The sequence below is a fragment of the Manduca sexta genome, chromosome 23, assembly GCF_014839805.1.
Source record: "Manduca sexta isolate Smith_Timp_Sample1 chromosome 23, JHU_Msex_v1.0, whole genome shotgun sequence".
NCBI lineage: Eukaryota > Metazoa > Arthropoda > Insecta > Lepidoptera > Sphingidae > Manduca > Manduca sexta.
The window spans coordinates 1954681-1974492 of NC_051137.1; the positions used below are offsets into that span (position 1 = coordinate 1954681).

At 36.8% G+C, this 19812-nt stretch overlaps 1 long non-coding RNA gene and 8 other non-coding genes across 10 annotated transcripts; all 9 read right to left on the reverse strand.

Annotated features, from left to right (window-relative positions):
• Positions 1-2291: 2291 nt before the first annotated feature.
• On the reverse strand, positions 2292-17479 carry LOC115443822. 2 transcript variants are annotated; one of them, XR_003938654.2, is made up of 4 exons: positions 17012-17479; positions 16649-16821; positions 3747-3861; positions 2292-3333 (listed from the first exon to the last, which is right to left on the reverse strand). It is a non-coding gene; the product is annotated as an uncharacterized LOC115443822 (long non-coding RNA). The 2 variants fall into 2 exon arrangements; XR_003938655.2 differs by lacking the exon at positions 16649-16821.
• LOC119190373 lies at positions 5868-5986 on the reverse strand. Its single transcript, XR_005112886.1, has one exon. It is a non-coding gene; the product is annotated as a 5S ribosomal RNA (ribosomal RNA).
• On the reverse strand, positions 6059-6177 carry LOC119190374. The gene has a single exon (XR_005112887.1). It is a non-coding gene; the product is annotated as a 5S ribosomal RNA (ribosomal RNA).
• LOC119190375 lies at positions 6250-6368 on the reverse strand. The gene has a single exon (XR_005112888.1). It is a non-coding gene; the product is annotated as a 5S ribosomal RNA (ribosomal RNA).
• Positions 6441-6559, reverse strand: LOC119190376. The gene has a single exon (XR_005112889.1). It is a non-coding gene; the product is annotated as a 5S ribosomal RNA (ribosomal RNA).
• LOC115443890 lies at positions 6632-6750 on the reverse strand. Its single transcript, XR_003938673.2, has one exon. It is a non-coding gene; the product is annotated as a 5S ribosomal RNA (ribosomal RNA).
• On the reverse strand, positions 6823-6941 carry LOC115443930. Its single transcript, XR_003938687.1, has one exon. It is a non-coding gene; the product is annotated as a 5S ribosomal RNA (ribosomal RNA).
• Positions 7014-7132, reverse strand: LOC115443879. Its single transcript, XR_003938670.1, has one exon. It is a non-coding gene; the product is annotated as a 5S ribosomal RNA (ribosomal RNA).
• Positions 7211-7284, reverse strand: Trnan-guu. The gene has a single exon. It is a non-coding gene; the product is annotated as a tRNA-Asn (tRNA).
• Positions 17480-19812: the final 2333 nt, after the last annotated feature.

The window sequence follows — 19812 nt, forward strand, 5'->3', positions numbered from 1 at the left end:
ATGGATTCAATTCCCAGTTCAGGAACAGAGGAGAGTGGGAAAAATGTATAGAGCTTGATCCAATTGAACGCGGAATATAACCAAATAACCTTAAATCGGAGTTGTGAATCTTATGGAGTACACTTAAAATAGTTTTCCTTCATTTTAAAAGATTACAATTAGAGTTAAAACAGTAAGTTAGTAATTAATACCAAAGCTTAGCTCTACCTTGCCACTGTAGACTACGACCTACCTTAAAACTTTCATACAATCCACCTGCACTTTTTGTCGCAAGTCGCCAGTATACAGAGTGTTGTAAGGCATGATTTATGGAACGGTATAAATGGGTCAGGGCGACAGCGGACGATGATTGCGACGCGCCGCGATTATGCGTTGCATTACCAGCGAGCTTACCTGCCCGTTTAGCGAGTGTTTATGTCTTTGTGACGTGGTGATAGGTAAAAGCTCGGCCATTGATGATTTTAGGACTGAAGTCGACAGAAAGTGTATTTTTGGTAATGCAGTCGCTTTAAGAGATGTTTTGTTCTAAGTTGCTTAAATGTTTATTGCGTGCATCGATATATATGTACTATGTATTAGATTTGGCGTTCCGAACATTCACTGTGTTCAACTGAATTGAACTGTATACCATTCAAACTGACTTTAGTGTGGTCAATATTGACAGCTTGTGGTTGTGTACGGAGTGGCGCTCATGATATAAGAACTCGAGTCGAAGTGTAAACCTAGATTTTAATAAAAAATATTAGTCAAATAAGTGAAATTATTTGTTGTTTAAGTTAATAAATAGGTTATAACAGTGATGTTTCGGATGCCATTTTAGTTCAAATTTTGAACAAATAGTTTATATGGACGTTCGTGTCTATAGAATATACGTCAATGATTGCGCGTATTTTATTGCAAGAACACATATCGATCTCTACAATTTACATTCAATATGATGCTGTGATTTGAGTAATATTTATTATTCGTGTCAGACTACTAAACTACAGTGACGAAAGGTTTCCAAAAGGGTACCCGATACAACATAATATAGGTACTAATATGCATAAATGCGATGCAAATCATTCTAATGATAATAAGATTTTATGTAAATTACGAAAGGGAAGTTGACAGGAATCGATTTATATGGACCCTTCGCTACTTTTGAACTATAACAATGTAAATAATTTAATTTGGTTATAAACTGTATAAGGGACATCGACGGATCTTCGGTGTAATATGAAAAAAATCGTTTATATGAAAATCGTTTTTTTGAAAACAATAGACTTACAGATAATTAATGCTACTTAAGATGAACAAACACTTTGAGATCCTTAAAACTAGAATTTCCAGAGGTACCCAAACTAGGCATAGCCTGTATCTTGGGATACCCAAGACAGAGTTTGCTTTAGCTAAGTATTAGGGTGAAAGGAAGAAAATACATGTAGGTAACAGAATGCCAAAACAATATAAGAACTTATTGTGGATACAAATCAAAAAGTAATAATAATAATAAAAAAAGATAATAATAAGTACAACAAATTATAAACTGAGACTAAATTTAAAGTCAGTTCTTAAATAATACCTATTTTTATGACTGTGGAGCTCAAAATATTTTCTGTGCATTCGTAATCTAGATTTTTAAGTAAGTTCAGGATTTTAATCGAACACTTTTTGGTTGAGCAATGCTTTATAGGGTACAATCTAGATACCTATCTTACCTTATTATAAACACATGGATAAGCATAATATTGAAACCTTTTTGCGAAACTAGAGTTTTGAAAAAAAAAAATACAAAGTTTATTTGCAGTTAGTTTTGTATAGAAGTATTATTTAAAAAATGTATTACTTCTGGATAAGCTATTTTCCTATAGTGATTAATAAATAATGCTGAAACAATCCAAGTCATAACTATGTCGCCCACTATCTATTTATGGATAGTCCTGAGCTCAAATCGACTTCTGCATGGGATAACAGTCTGAGATGCCTTGAGCGGACTGTCTCTGTTACAGTAGTTTGAAACATTTGGCACACGTTGTGTTCATTATTTTTATTTATACAGACATAATAATTACATAAAATTCTGATGTAGTGACTCTATCTGAGGTCATTCGTAGTGTGTTAAAAAAAACAGGCCGGCATAATAAGGGATTTCGTGAACTCGCATTATATTTTGCATTAGTAGTGTAGCGCTTTTTAAGTAAATTTATACCAACACTAGCTTTTGCTCTCAGTTTCGCTCGCGTGAAGGAGTTTTCTGGGATAAAGCCCCGCTATATATTTTCTCGGAATGGAAAGTAGTCTATAACCTTCCCAGGGTGTTAAACTATCTCCATACCAAATGACATAAAAATCCGTTTAGTAAATTTTGGGTAAAACGATAATATACGTACAGACAGAAAAGGGGACTTTGCTTAATAATATGTATAGATTTTAAGAATACTATATAGTATACTATATACTATATAGTAATACTGCTACGGTCCCCACGTGATAATTTCCTAACTGTCTTCGCAAATCTTTTTCAATAGTCCAGCCATTCAATATAAAAATATAGTCCAAGAATTCAATTTAAAACTCGAATAAAAATAACTAAACTCATAAGAAAACCGTTGTATGTTATAAAATTTGCCATACCACACTGGAGTTTTGTATTGTTTTCATACAAATACCTTGGACGTTTGGGTGGCTGTATCTATTTAGAACGTATTTTGGTGTGCGAATCGACTTGTGCATGATATAACAGCTCTGGGCGCCGCGGCTTTGAATGCGACAGGGGTGCTCAACATTTGGATTTTTTTTTTATTTGAAAAAGTTACTTAATATGAAAATTTATCGTGTGAGTTGCGTAATAATTGATTTTTCTAGCGATTTCGGTGAATATCCTTTGGTATATTATTAAATTTTAAATATAGGACATACATGCATGAAATTATTTAACTATGAAAATTTTATATCATATCTAAGGTTAATATGACCCTTACAAATATTCTGTTCGCCTACAATGTAATATTTGTAGTTATTAATGTTATTTTACTCATTACATGTAAATTATAAACAGGTTATGCAATTTAATGGATTTTTCAAAATTACAGCGAATTGTCAATCATTTTATCCACACTACTAGATTTAAGGCATTATATAACATTTATTGGCAAAGCTAAAAAACTCAAATAAATCCTATTCGTATACGTGAATCACACAAAAACAAATCTACTTCTAACTCCAGGGAAATGTTTGCAACCCCTGGCCCACGTCCAAACCCACTTGACCATTCAAATTTATGGGTTGTCGTCGCCGCCGCCGCACTACACACGCCGCAACCGCGCTGTGTTTATGCTATTCTATTTATTCCTGCAGAAACATGAAGGAATCAAACCCAGGAACTTTGCTAGTCTATCAGATAGTAAAGTTTCAATTTATCTAAAGTTAAAAGCTTTTCGGATTAATTCGAGATGGGAAAAAGGCTTAAAAATACTTTTTATGTCAATAAAAAAATCTGCATGGTCTGAAACAAGCATAAATAAAGCAATTTTCATTCATAGTATAACTTGTCAATTTTAAATCACTAGGTATAAAAAAAAGTGATTTTGCGCTATTAAAATTGCACTGGTGAAGAGCTCTAAGCCAAGATTGTGGAAGATATTATAAAATTATATACGTATCGGAATCTTTTAAAATTATTTTGAAGATAAGATAAGTAATAAATTAGAAAATTAAATCAAAATTTCAAAATAAAATTGAGTCAAAAAATATAATGTACTGACCTAGTTAAATATGTTCCGGATACCTACATCAGCCCCGCGACATCTTTTTGTGGGCTTCCACTGCATCGAAGTTTTAATTAGGTGTTCTGACTCTTACATTATTCAAGGGAGGGTTCTGCAAAAAAATAGAGTTACAAAATTTTACATCGATATAATTAAAGTTCGAGAACTTTTATCGAGGTCATTAAACTTTCGTAGAAGAACCGTGCGATGAAAGATATCGGATATTGTTTAGTTAATCTATTGCTTATAGGGATATATTTAGAAAAAAAAACAAAAAAGGAAAGTAGAATAACCGCATCGTTTACGCCGTAGCTTTTTCGTAGACGCGTAGCATTAACGCTACGCCATACCTACGTTTATTCGTAGTAACCTATTTATGAATTCTGTTCTTAAAAATAGCTGACCCATTCTGCCTTATGCGTTAGGACTGACTTTTCACAGCAACGTGAAAATGTGGAATGAAGTGGGCAAACTCGCGGGCTAAGCTAGTGTTCCCACATGATCCATTTTCAGCGAGGCATAATGCGCGAAACAGAGCGCCTTCACTGTGGAAATGTCAGTTCTTTTTCCGGCTTAACTCGCACTTTTAATGGAGTTGCCATTAGCTTAGCGGTTTCCGGTTTGCACTGATATATGGGTTTTATGTGTATATTTTTTATTCTGTGGCTTTATGTTCCTATAGAGATATTAGAATACCTGAATGTTATCATTTATGTTTGAATGTTGGTTTCAGTCGAAACTATATAGATGTGGCAATTGGAATTTTTCAGTTATGCTCCTGATGCAAATATAGAGTTTATATTCTTGCTTAACTATTAAGAATATATTATATGGCCATTATCATTTGTTGATCACACAATGAGCGATTAATTATATTTTTTTAAAACAATGTATTTAAAACAGAGTAGAATAGTAATTTCAAAAATAATATTAACAAAAAATCTACACAAATATGAACAAGGAATTTTCCTTTATGTCCCAAATAAAACAAATCTAAAATAATATCACACACTTCCGACTAAAATCCTTGTGAGAGAAAAAATATTTTTCATTTAATAAAAACCATCGTAAAGGCACTTTCGCGTTGTTATCGCTATGAAGCCTTTTTTCTTTGAGTTTTTAATAATGTTAAGTGCAACTGTTCATAATGCCGGGCTGTGTTGTCGGGCACTGCCCAATTTTCATTACATTTAGCTCTCTTAAATATATAGTTGTAGTTTACAACGTTTTTAAAAAGGGAGATTTGTACGGCGCAAGTAACTTATTGTAAAGTGTTATTTTCAAGTAGATAAGTATGTGGTATCATTTAGTAAGCAATGTCAAAATGACCTTGTATAAGTTCTAACATGCTTTAGTACTTATTTGTTGTGTTTCCCTTTCGGAATATTTCACCATTCGCCACTGTTTTGTATATTACGATGAAAAAATCATAAAGAATGGCCGCAGCTTTATACGATCAACATGGATTCGCACATTTTTAACATTATGTTTATTTGCGATTCTGTATTCTGTGGGTTTATATATCAGAGTAAAAAGGAACATAAGAAAGCCATAAACAATACGTGCTTTATTATACTTAATGCCGTAAGATTAACAACGCGGGAGTTTTAATTTAAATGAGCCTGGTCATTGTGTGGAAGCTGTAATGGCCGCTATTATATTAAATCAGCTTACGATACGGTAGAGATGGCGAATCATATATACTTGTTTTTATTTTAGAGAATCCATTTTTAGTCGTGAATATCCCACCCATGAGTTAGCCTCCGTGGCGCAATCTGTTAGCGCGTTCGGCTGTTAACCAAAAGGTTGGTGGGTTCGAGTACCGGGGGCGTCGCACTTTTGATAACATAAAATTTCAAATGATCGTAAATCGAGCTAATGCTGAATCTTCACTATGTTATATCGAGTTCCAACGTCCATACTATATTGTAGTTGTCACACGATGTTTCCTAGCAGTCAACTATCCAAGTATTGACCGCGTCCGACGTTGCTTGACTTCGGTGATCGGACGAGAATCGGTGTTTTCAACGTGGTATGGACGTTGGCGAACGACATGACACAGCGAGTGTTCTATATCATACTGTGACGTCATAATACATAATACAATAAGAAATAAAAAGCCAACATCACGCGGTGTTCCCAGGCGGTCACCCATCCAAGTACTGACCGCGCCCGACGTTGCTTGACTTCGGTGATCGGACGAGAATCGGTGTTTTCAACGTGGTATGGACGTTGGCGAACAAAATGACACAGCGAGTGTTCTATATCATACTGTGACGTCATAATACATAATACAATAAGAAATAAAAAGCCAACATCACGCGGTGTTCCCAGGCGGTCACCCATCCAAGTACTGACCGCGCCCGACGTTGCTTGACTTCGGTGATCGGACGAGAATCGGTGTTTTCAACGTGGTATGGACGTTGGCGAACGACATGACACAGCGAGTGTTCTATATCATACTGTGACGTCATAATACATAATACAATAAGAAATAAAAAGCCAACATCACGCGGTGTTCCCAGGCGGTCACCCATCCAAGTACTGACCGCGCCCGACGTTGCTTGACTTCGGTGATCGGACGAGAATCGGTGTTTTCAACGTGGTATGGACGTTGGCGAACAAAATGACACAGCGAGTGTTCTATATCATACTGTGACGTCATAATACATAATACAATAAGAAATAAAAAGCCAACATCACGCGGTGTTCCCAGGCGGTCACCCATCCAAGTACTGACCGCGCCCGACGTTGCTTGACTTCGGTGATCGGACGAGAAACGGTGTTTTCAACGTGGTATGGACGTTGGCGAATGACATGTCACAGCGAGTGTTCTATATCATACTGTGACGTCATAATACATAATACAATAAGAAATAAAAAGCCAACATCACGCGGTGTTCCCAGGCGGTCACCCATCCAAGTACTGACCGCGCCCGACGCTGCTTGACTTCGGTGATCGGACGAGAACCGGTGTTTTCAACGTGGTATGGACGTTGGCGAATGACATGACACAGCGAGTGTTCTATATCATACTGTGACGTCATAATACATAATACAATAAGAAATAAAAAGCCAACATCACGCGGTGTTCCCAGGCGGTCACCCATCCAAGTACTGACCGCGCCCGACGTTGCTTGACTTCGGTTGTTGGACGAGAACCGGTGTTTTCAACGTGGTATGGACGTTGGCGAATGACATGACACAGCGAGTGTTCTATATCATACTGTGATGTCATAATACATGATAAAACAACAAACAAAAAGCCAACATCACGCGGTGTTCCCAGGCAGTCACCCATCCAAGTACTGACCGCGCCCGACGTTGCTTGACTTCGGTGATCGGACGAGAACCGGTGTTTTCAACGTGGTATGGACGTTAGCGACTAGCTTAACATAGCGAGTGTTCTGTGTCAACAGTGTGATGTCATGTAATGTAATATATTGTAACAAAAAGCGCGTCGCCCCCGGGTGGACTCGAACCACCAACCTTTCGGTTAACAGCCGAACGCGCTAACCGGTTGCGCCACGGAGGCTAGTGCACATGTAGATACTTATAACGAAAATAATATACACGACATTTCATTTCCCAATTTACTTGGTTTCATGATTTTTCTTTTATTTTTAAATTTGACATTAGAACATTAGATCTTTATAATATAGTAAAGATTTTATAAAATTTTAATGTTCGTCATGGGCTTGATTTTTAGGGCATTTATAATAGCAGAACAATCCTATGGTCCTCCTCGACTAGCGCAGACCATTATACCTCAGAAAATCAACGTAAATGAGCAGGAAGCTCGTTTTTTTTCGAAGAGCAACTTATTGGAAGCCTAAACATCTTCTTTCCTCAGTAATCCTTATGCTGTTCCTTTTAAACCAAGGCATCACTTATTCTAATATTAATTTTCATAAACATTGATTATTAACTTGGTTGTAAAACTTGTTAGAAAGACTCCAGCAAAATCTACTTTAGGAATAATTCGACCCGGGTAACCAAGAGACAATAACTGATATTTGACATTAGTTTTGATACTTGGCTGTAAAAACCTGTAAGAAAGACTCCAGCAAAATCAACTTTCGGAATAATTCGACCCAGGTAACTGAGAGACAATTACTGATATTTGACATTAGGTTTCATACTTCCTTGTAAGAACCTGTTAGAAAGACTCCAGCAAAATCTACTTTCGGAATAATTCGACCCAGGTAACTGAGAGACAATTACTGATATTTGACATTAGGTTTCATACTTCCTTGTAAGAACCTGTTAGAAAGACTCCAGCAAAATCTACTTTCGGAATGATTCGACCCAGGTAACTGAGAGACAATTACTGATATTTGACATTAGGTTTCATACTTCCTTGTAAGAACCTGTTAGAAAGACTCCAGCAAAATCTACTTTCGGAATAATTCGACCCAGGTAACTGAGAGACAATTACTGATATTTGACATTAGGTTTCATAATTCCTTGTAAGAACCTGTTAGAAAGACTCCAGCAAAATCTACTTTCGGAATAATTCGACCCAGGTAACTGAGAGACAATTACTGATATTTGACATTAGGTTTCATACTTCCTTGTAAGAACCTGTTAGAAAGACTCCAGCAAAATCTACTTTCGGAATGATTCGACCCAGGTAACTGAGAGACAATTACTGATATTTGACATTAGGTTTCATACTTCCTTGTAAGAACCTGTTAGAAAGACTCCAGCAAAATTTACTTTCGGAATAATTCGACCCAGGTAACTGAGAGACAATTACTGATATTTGACATTAGGTTTCATACTTCCTTTTAAGAACCTGTTAGAAAGACTCCAGCAAAATCTACTTTTGGAATGATTCGACCCAGGTAACTGAGAGACAATAACTGATATTTGACATTAGTTTTCATACTTGGCTGTAAAAACCTGTAAGAAAGACTCTAGCAAAATCTACTTTCAGAATAATTCGACCCAGGTAACTGAGAGACAATTACTGATATTTGACATTAGGTTTCATACTTCCTTATATAAAACCTATTAAAAAACTTCAGCAATATCTACTTTCGGAATAATTTGACCCAGGTAACTGAGAGACAATTACTGATATTTGAACTGCGGTGTAACAAATTACCGCGGACGCCTCGAGCCGACTTACGCAGCGATTATTGTGTAAATACTTCACATTTATCTTCCTTTGACACATACAGATGTGGCGGATAGCAATTTTTTTTTTCAAAATGTCGGTAGGTCGCTGGATAGTACGACTGCGTATAAATAACAATGCTATTAAAAACCCGACTTCCACAAACTATATGACAGTGATTGGTTGATTCCGCCCTAACCAAATTTTGGCCACGGCGGCCAATCTCGACGGAGATCAGCCAGGTACGTAGGAAATATTATAGTACACCAGTGTGTACGCAATACACAGGTACACTCTGTTCCTTCACTCTCATAGTCCGGTGTGACGGCATTCCGACATGACCGGAGAGAGATCAGGCGCAACACCAACGGCTTTACGTACTTTTCGAGGTACGGTGTTATCTCACCTGACTGACTGAGTAATTTGTAAGATTGAAAAACCCAGTCACAATTATTTTTGCCCGACCCGGGATTCGAACCCAGAATCTCAGCGCGGTAATCGCACCCATGTATAATTACAACTACGCCGCCAAAGCAGTCGACATACATACCTATCGATTTGAAATAACAAATTTTACCATTCAATATTTTTACAAGATGCCTGAACTACACATCAGTGTGTCCCCTCACCTGCGCTGAAGGGCGGTTTCCCGGTATTCCTAAGGGCTGTTCGCCCTTCATTTGTTATCATTACTGTTGTCATAGTTGGCTCGTCGTGCACGGCTTGTTTGGACGTAGCTTATTTATTATGCAGATGAATTTGTTGGATGATGTACCTTTGTGGTGAGGTGAGGTAATTTGGTTTTTAATTATTGAATTTTATGGTGCACTGTCGAATGACATGTAGAAATGGAAACTGAGACACGAGGACATAGATAGCATATAATCAAAAAATTAAGGAAGGCATCGCCAGTTTTCACTTGAGTGTTTGGGGCTAGAGAATCAAGTTTGTAGGGATTTTTTGTTAAACTGTAGATCTGAATTTAAATATTTAATGGAATTAATCACTATTAATTACGGCTTGTCATCAAGAAAAACATTGTGAAAATCTGCATACTTTAGTTTCTATGTGGACTCTACCAGAGGCAAAGTGTAAAGTTTTCCAAAAGGTCACCAGACACGAAATATAGGTACTTATGTGTAAAAATGGACTACAAATCGTACGGTAATTAGATTTTACATAAATTACAGAAGGGAACCCGTAGGAATCTAGTTATGAACCCTTCGCCACTGGACTCTAACAAGTCAAGTCAGGGCAGTAAATTAAATGGTTAAAACGTAGAAAGCAAAGTAAAATCTTCACACAAGAAAAGGAGAGAAGAGGACTTTTCGAATGACCAACACCTCAGTCCGCCCCGTGACCACGCAGGCTGCAGTCTTCGAAACGTCGAGAGAAAATAACACTAAAACCGCGATTAAATCCGTAAAATAGTTTTATTTTAGAGAAGAGAAGGGCAAATATCTTAAAGAAACAAACATCTAAAAAACAAAGCAATACAATTTGTTTCTGATAGCGCGGCGTCTGTAAGCGCAGTAAATGATAACCGCATTTCATTTACTAAATCCGGGGGCAACATTCAATCTCAATAAACGTATCAATACGATTGCTCAATTTCAGTTTGCCGCGCGACGGTATCATTTCGTTTGTGGTGAGTAGTCAAACGCAGCGGGAGCGGAGGCGGGAAAGTTTTATGAACTAATCTATAATGATTTCTTATGTATACTTTGCCATTAATTTATGGTAAGATGAAATGAGACACGAGTTGGTATTTGGTCTGATTTATTCTATGTACGAATGGTGCTTATATACTAATATAGTACGTGACGTACGTGAGTTAACACTCATCCAAGCATCTACGTGATACTATGTGCGACGCTGTCGCTCCATATACGAATTTTAGACGTGGTCACGCTGCGGACCAATAACGCTGCATAGCAGCGGCGCAGGGTGATATTTTTCAAAAGGTATCGATGCAAAAAAAATGCCTTGGTTAGCATATCGCGGCCAATTTAACAGAGAAAAAAAGGAAGACGAATGTAGATAAACCTAAAAGGGAAGCCGGTAGGAATCAGGCTCCGCTACTGCTGCAAAGTCGTTGAAATGTCGGGAGTTAATAATATATATAATCGCGATAAAATACGTAAAGATTTTTATTTCAATGTTAAAAGATTTAATTGTCCGGAAAAGTATCTGATTTAGACTTCAAATGTAAGGCGGTAAAGAAATAGATCAGTGAAAGTTATTCTGACCTTTTAATGTATCTGCTATGGAGAGTAATATTTTTACATTACACAAATTATAAACACATTTTTGTTACAAACTGAAGAGATTTTAATTAAAAATAAAAATGAAAAGAACTATAGCTACTGAAATACTTTCATTAATATTTTACCAACTAACCGACCACTACGACTGTTAACGACCACCTGCCTCGATCTGTCAAACGTTCAGTGTTGTTATAGGAAAACACTAACATTATAATATTAAAATAGTCTACTGTTTTAACCTGCGTCGTATAATGAAGAATTTGCATTTATATATTTATTTGTTACTTGTAACACTCAGTTGTGCTAGTCAGCAGCAACTTACTTGAAGTTGTAAATTCTTTTCCAAAGTCCAGCAAAAGGATACATCATTGGCAAAAGTGAAATTTTGTGAAAGGAAACCCGACATAAGACATAGGTATTAATATGCAGAAATGGGGTCTACAAATCGTTTTAATGGCAAGCGATTTTACATAAATTACGAAAGGGAAGCCGGCAGGAATCTGGTTGTATGGACCCTTCGCCATTGGAATCTATGACTTAAAAATTTTAAAAACATTTGCCCCATCTGACATAAGAAGAATTATATATATAAAAATGAATCCCTATTTCCCTTGGTCACGCCATCACGCGTGAACGGCTGGACCGATTTCACTATTTTTTTTGTTGTGTTTGTTATTGTCAGGAGAAGGATCTTATAAAAGAAAAAAAAAAAGAAAAAATTGCGCGGAGAATTAGAAAGTTAACTTAACGAAAATATTATTTTTATATAACTGTCAATTGTTTGAAATAACTGTCAGCGATTGACAGAATGCGCGCTGCAAATTCATGGTTAAGACGGGACAACGTCTTTTGGATCAACTAGTTATATTATACAAATATCATAACTCACTTACAATGATATTCCGAGACAGAAGCTCGGTGAATTAAGGATGCAGTAGATATGATTCCGTCATTCTTTTTTTTATTACTTTACTTTAAACAGTAGAAACACCATCAATACCTTGAATTACAAAGTATTGTTTCATATTCCACCGCGCTCGCCATCCTGAGACATGAGATGTTAAGTCTTATTATATCCAGTAGTTACACTAGCTACAATGTTCTTCAAACCGTAAGACAACAGTGACTACACACTGCTGATTGGCAGAAATAGACGTTGCGGTGATACCTGGGTAGGCAGACTTTCACAAATAAGAGGCCTACTAGTAAACTAAGTATTCTTCACTATCAATAAAGACTATTTTCCGTTCCACTCATTACCAACCTCTAACCCCGAAAATACATAGCAAACCATCGCGTTACGTATTCCGTCAGTGAATAGTTCGCTTGTTATCTGTATGATGGCCGCAGCATTATTGCTTTTACTCTCGTCTGGCGTTACTAAACAAAAATATCGCCATTCAGTGAAATCATCTCGAAATGGATTGGTAATGTTTTTGTTGAGATTTTGATGTTGAGAAATCTATTTTCGTCCCGCGTTGTCGCTATACTAGACTCACTTTTCCAGATCGAAATATTTAAATAAATAGCTGTAGCATTATAATCCGATAGAGTAAAGTGATGTATTTGTACATACTCTGAGTCGTTAATGGTTTTGAAATTCCTACTGCTTTTAGTAAGTCATTGGCTTACTAACAGACCAGCAAATTTTGGTTTTGCCTTTCGATTAATGAAAAATAACAATTTATATTACAGACTTACCCCCTTATTCATAAACGTTTTTTATATATCGACCGAGTAAAGCTGTGATAACAAGTTTGTTTCTCAGTGCTGACGGCATGGCAGTCTTCGCAGTGCGTAGACATAGGGCCGTTGTGATTGGCTAATATTGAGATACAACAATAATAGCCAATCACAACGGCCCTATGTCTGTTTCTCAGTGCCGTTGGGCACTGAGAAACAAGCTTGTTATCACAGCTTTACTTCGTCCTTAGATAAAAAACGTTTATGAATAAGGGGGTAAATCTTGACAATCACTTAAACATGACAGTATAATTTCATATGTACACCGATTAAACCCGACACTCGAGCCACAAGTGTAAAGTCACTATCCAGTCTAACCTTCCAAATACAATACAAGCCAAGAGCAAATACCAGTTCGTATAATCACATTACAGTGCAGGCCAAGCGCTAGCATATCATTACCGTCGCGTCTGTTTGTACAGACTTCGTTAATGCCGACCATCTAGTTTGCACAAGTGATCGTGTACTAATCGTATGCGAATTCATAATGCATATGACTGGTGCGGATTATGTAACGGAACTGTTTCTTCGAATTGTGAATTTTGAAAATGGAACAATCCATACTTATACTTATTATTTTATTTATATGTTATATAGCCTTTAGCCTTCCTCGATAAATGGGCTATGCAACACTAATAGAAATTTTCAATTCGGACCAGTAATTCCTGAGATTAGCGCGTTTAAGCAAACAAACAAACCCTTCAACATTATATAATAGTATCGATATAGATTTGCTTGACAGATGCTAAGGATGTTTAGTGGGGTTTTGCAAAACCCTGGTAGTAATTAAATTATTTCGTTTTAGCTTTAAAAGACAAAGAGTAAATCATATTTTTGAAATAGTTTAGGAATAAGAAGAGATAAAAACACGTCTTGCTCATAAAATATTGAACTATGTATTCGACGCAGACACAATACCAATAAATTGAGAAAATATTTTGAAAATATTTAGCAACAAATATAAATAAAAATTGTCATCGTCTCATTAAACGTATTCTAATAGAACTTCAATGACAAACTCCACTGGTTTAAGATTAGCTTACCTTCGATAAACAATTCTGAACAATATCATTTAAAGAAAAAAATATTTTATCAATCCCATCTACTTGCACAAGTAAATCGATGTGAAACAGTTGGCTGGTTAAACATTAAGGTGACCTCATATGATATTCTGAAGGTCTATTTTCAAGGCGAACGCAGACGGGCTTTAGGTCCCGCAAAAGTTGTCCCACCCCAAAACACATATGGTCTTTCAATCACAGAATGTAACTTTATTGTTTTCCTGGTGGTAGGATATGTTTTATATCCGCCCGGATAGCGACCACCGTACACAATGTGTTAAAACCCGCCATAGTGGCCCAAGTAAGTGCGTCGTGTTCTGGGATCAGCCTGTGTATATCCGATCCAACAAGCCGGTATAATTGTGTCCACTACCGTGGGGTAATCATCTCTCGTCAGTCGACAATCTATTGGACCCCACTTACCATCAGGAACAGTGGGGTCACTTTAATTTGCCCGTATAAAAACATTGTCAATAACAAACTCTTTAAGGGATATTTATATGTAAATTCTAAAACATAAGTAGATCAAACGTATTAAATTTGTTTTGTTGTGGATATAGATATGTGAAAAAAGGATTATAAACTGAATATTATACGAAATCTATACTATTATATACTATTATATAAAGCTGAAGAGTTTGTTTGTTTGTTTGTTTGTTTGAACGCGCTAATCTCAGGAACTACTGGTCCAAACTGAAAAATTCTTTTTGCGTTGGATAGCCCTATGTTCGTGGAGTGCTATAGGCTATATATCATCACGCTATACCCAATAGGAGCGGAGCAGTAATGCCTAATCTCAGGAACTATCGGTCCGAACTGAAAAATTCTTTTTGCATTGGATAGCCCTTTGTTTGTGGAGTGCTATAGGCTATATATCATCACGCTATATCCAATAGGAGCTGAGCAGTAATGGCTAATCTCAGGAACTACCGGTCCAAACTGAAAAATTCTTTTTGCGTTGGATAGCCCTATGTTCGTGGAGTACTATAGGCTATATATCATCACGCTATACCCAATAGGAGCGGAGCAGTAATGCCTAATCTCAGGAACTATCGGTCCGAACTGAAAAATTCTTTTTGCGTTGGATAGCCCTTTGTTTGTGGAGTGCTATAGGCTATATATCATCACGCTATACCCAATAGGAGCGGAGCAGTAATGGCTAATCTCAGGAACTACCGGTCCAAACTGAAAAATTCTTTTTGCGTTGGATAGCCTTTTGTTCGTGGAGTGCTATAGGCTATATATCATCACGTTATGCCCAATAGGAGCGGAGCAGTAATCGCTAATCTCAGGAACTACCGGTTCGAACTGAAAAAATATTTTTGTGTTGGATAGCCCTTTGTTCCTGGAGTGCTATAGGTTATATATCGTCACGCTATGACCAATAGGAGCGGAGCAGTAATGAAACATGAAGCAAAAACGGGGACAATTTATTAGTTTTGAGAGCTTCTGTTGCGTGCGCTGCGTAAACGGTTAAAGTTATGCAACAATAATGTATGACGGGATTGTTCCTCTTAAAAAGTTCTACAAAAATATATCATAAAACAAAGTCCCCGCTGCATCGGGCTGCCCGAACGTGTTAAACTCAAAAACTACCCAACGTATTAGGATAAAATTTGGTATGGAGACAGTTTGAGACCCTGGGAAGAACATAGGCTCCCGGGAAAATATATAGCGTGACTTTTATAACGGAAAACTTTAGCCCGAAAACCTTTATAACGCGGGCGGAGCCGCGGGCAAAAGCTATATAGGAGAATATTCGAGATAGAGTGGACGACAAACATCATTGTCACTATTTAAACTTTAAAGTAATTGATAACTGACGAAAGCCAGTCGTGTGCGTATGGCCTTTCCGATCTTATACGATATTCCAAAGGTCTACCTTACATTGGCGTGGAAAGTGTCAAATTTTACACCTTTGGGAAGCTAAGTTTACGAGCATTCGCAGTAATCGATCGAGAACGTGACGAGTATACGAACATTTTGGACGGCAGTGTCCGCTTTAAAATTCCATCAAGGGCAATAAAACTAATAGTGTTATGTGCGGAACAGTTTTTACGAGCATTTTAAGGGTCTGAGCGATTTGTTGGGTTGCTTAGAGTAATTTAGTTCCTTGCATGAAGGCAGTAGATTTAGAGTTATAGTTTCGAGCATAGACTTTTATTTTAAACATTGGAAATAACATAAATAAGTAACCTGTCTCTGATAGAACGCTCGAATGTCACGTCTAAATATGTATAACCAGGGACAGTCACACAGTGACGTTACCAACGTTAAAATGCAGGCGTGCAAGTGAGATAGGAATATGTTTTTCCAATTTTCAACACCCGTAAGTTTTTATTATTATACTCTGTTTTGAACCAATTTTGAAGCTATTAATAAAACATATAACATTATTTAACCAAATAAACCTAACGTTCCAACTACGATCGACACTAACTTTTAGTAATGTACTCAAACCGAAACTATATTCTCAGAACCGTTCAAAATTCTGTACGTCACGACAAAGGGCCACCTTCAGATAGTACTAACGAAGGTAGCTCATAACTTTAAAGCGATTATTATTACGTGTCATATCCCGAGGGAGTACGCTCCGAACAAATTAACTCGCTGATTAAATTAGTTTTAATATTAATCATATTTGGATTGGCTTTGTGAGCCATCCCGGGGCGTCCCTGTATTGATCCATTAATTAGTGAAGCTAACATTAAGGAAGTTGGTGAGATGGAGCGAAGGCGGAATTTTGGACTTATGAGGTATTATCATTATCATTTCAGCCGGGAATCGTCCACTGCTGGGCATAGGCGTCTCCCATTGAGCGTCACAGGGATCAGTTTTGTGCCGCCCTCATCTATCGGACTCCGGCGACCCTCACCAGGCTGAAATGATGAGGTATACTATAAACAAGGTTTTTGTGATCGATGAGTCAAGGTTATGTAAGGCGGATTAGTATTTTTATAGGAGGAAGGGGTGGTTATCTGACATCAATTAGACATAAAAGAAAATGACATCTTTTCTCTGTTACGTTTAGTTTGTACATTTATAAAATGTAGTATCAAATATTCTTACTTGTTTAATAATATAATATCAGCCCTGTATTATATTATCCCGCAGCTGGACACGGCTTCCTTTACTGCTGAGAGGGATTAGACCTTAGTCCACCACGCTCGCCTAGTGCGGATTGGTAGACTTCACACACCAAAATTCCTATAAAGAATTTCTCAGGTATGCAGGTTTCCTCACGATGTTTTCCTTCACTGTTACTTGTTTAGTACCAATAAATGATCACGATTTTTTAACTAAAGCATTCCAAAGGCTCATCAATAGCAAATGGACTATCAACACTTATCAAAGCCCACAGAATCCCGCAAATAACATTGGATTTCGGGAATCAATCGTAATCCTCAATACAGTCGATCGAGTGCACACCAGGATTCCTATTGTAACCGGCCGTATTACATAAGCGAGTTTGCAATGTAGATTGCTTTCAGTGAAATGCAAATACTAATAGATACGTCCATTGTGCGCCGGGGACAAAAACACGTCGGCCGTGGCAAATTGAATTTTCATAGATATGCTTCGAATCTGCGTTGGGTATAAAGCTACGGATATATCAGTATAGTGTTAAGTTGAAAATATGATGAATATGCTAGGAAAGAAAGTGGTATGGTTTTGTACATTTGATATTTTTTATAATGTCGGTAAATCATATTGGATTTGTTTATCTCTACACCACCTTAAGGTCGACTGGTAGGAAATACCTTCAGCATTAAGTCCGCCTTTCTACTTTTCTGTATATAAAGTGTATAAATAACTAAATAATTAATCGTATTATGGTACTCCGTGTAAATATGTTGTACTTAAATTTACTACAATGGTGTTTTTAAGTATTTCTATACCGTCATATATATAATTAACTGGCAATGATAAAAATAAAATGAGGTTTTTTGTAGTTTACCTACCTTCATTTGAAAACTAGTGTTTATAAACGAGGGAGTTTTTGACTTACAATTCAACCACAACAGAAACGCGATCACTTGTCCAATACGTCCAACTGTGAGAATTACCATCTAATGCGAATGATTGTAAAGTATATGTTTGTTGAATAATGTAAGATACAGTGGCATATCCATGTAACCCGATTTTCACCGGCTTCCCTTACGTAATTTATGTAAAATCTAATTATTATTCGAACGATTTGCATTACATTTATGTATATTAGTATGTTGTGTCGGGTTCCTTTTCGAAAAATGTTCGTCACTGAAGATATTTTTTACTCCATAAAAATAATTTTAACAAAAAATTAAACCGCCTTCAAAAACCACTCAAAACCAAAAAATAATTTCACATAACAAGTATATATTGGATACCAATTTTGGAGTCGGTGCCTTATTAAAATTGCTAGTAAAAATTCACGTCGAATTGATAACCTCCTCCTTTTTTTTGAAGTCGGTTAAAAAAGGGTGCAGTGTAGTTTATTCCGGATTTTGACGTGTCAAACCGCGACAAAAGCTATAAAATAATACATACTCGGACTCTCGTGTGACCAGAACCTTATGCCTTTATAATATGCGCCTAATTGTCTTTGTGCTAGCTTTGTGATGGTGTATGAAGACTTGCGGACGTATTTGTGTCTTTACGCTGTTGGTTTTGTTTGCGCTTTGTTAGTTATTTAGTATTTTTGGGATTGCCTATTTCGTGTCTAGTTTAGCACTTTTATAATTTTCAAAACATCAATTTTTGTGACTAGCTTTTGCTTGCGTTTTCCGGGATATTTTTTTTTCCGACTTACTTGATATGTATCGTTATATTATGACCAAATTACGCAAAATCATTATAAATTGTAGCCATATGTATAACCAATAAACTGTAAAGTTTCATCCAAATCCATTCAGTAGTTTTTTCGTGAAAGACGAACAATCATACATCCATCCTCACAAACTTTCGCATTTATAATATTAGCAGGATATATTTGTATTTTTCTTTTATTTCATTGCATACCAGGTAATGAGTTGTACAAACCTTTTTACTTACCGTCTCCCAATTATGCAACATCTAATACGAGTTCGTCACTCGGCAGTCATTGTAATTAAGTAACTAATTACAGCGGGCAGGTGTCGGGGGGGGCAGGGAGGGGAGGTGACGGTAACGCGATCATATGCTTTAATGATGCCGTTAACTTGCACACGACGCATATGCGTCAAACCCCTGCGTGGGTAGAGGCGTTAATGTGTTTTACAATTAGATTTTAGTTGAGAATACGGTATTTTACTAAGTTTGATTTTTTAATATGTAACAGCAATAAGTACAAAAAAGAAATCCTTCTGTGAAAAGAGCATTAAAATCGGATAAGAAATGAGGCAGTAATTCAAATTTAATTTAATCAATATTGCTCTATCTCTTTCTTTCGCACGCATCATAATTCCCGATGACGTCACATAGAAGTATTTTGTCCCTTATCTATTTTTTGACACTCACCTCTACTAGTTAGAATGGCTTATAACTTGTGGATTTTTCACCAGACTTCAATGATTTCTTCTGTTTTAGGAATTTATACGACGTACATATTTTATAAAAGTTATAAATAAAAATAAGTAAAATATCCTATTGTATTTGCTGGTAGTAGGACATATTTTATATCCGCCCGAATAGCGACCACTATACACAAGGTGTTAACCTATAGTGACCCTTGTAAGTGTGTCGCGATGTTGGATCAGCCTGTGTATATCCGGTTATAATAGGCCGACGTAATTGTGCCGACTGTCGAGGGGTAATCATCTCTCGTCAGTCGACATTTTATTGGATCCTCCACTTACCATCAGGTCCCGTGGGATCCTTTTGCCGCGCCCGTATTTAGGTACAGTGGTAAA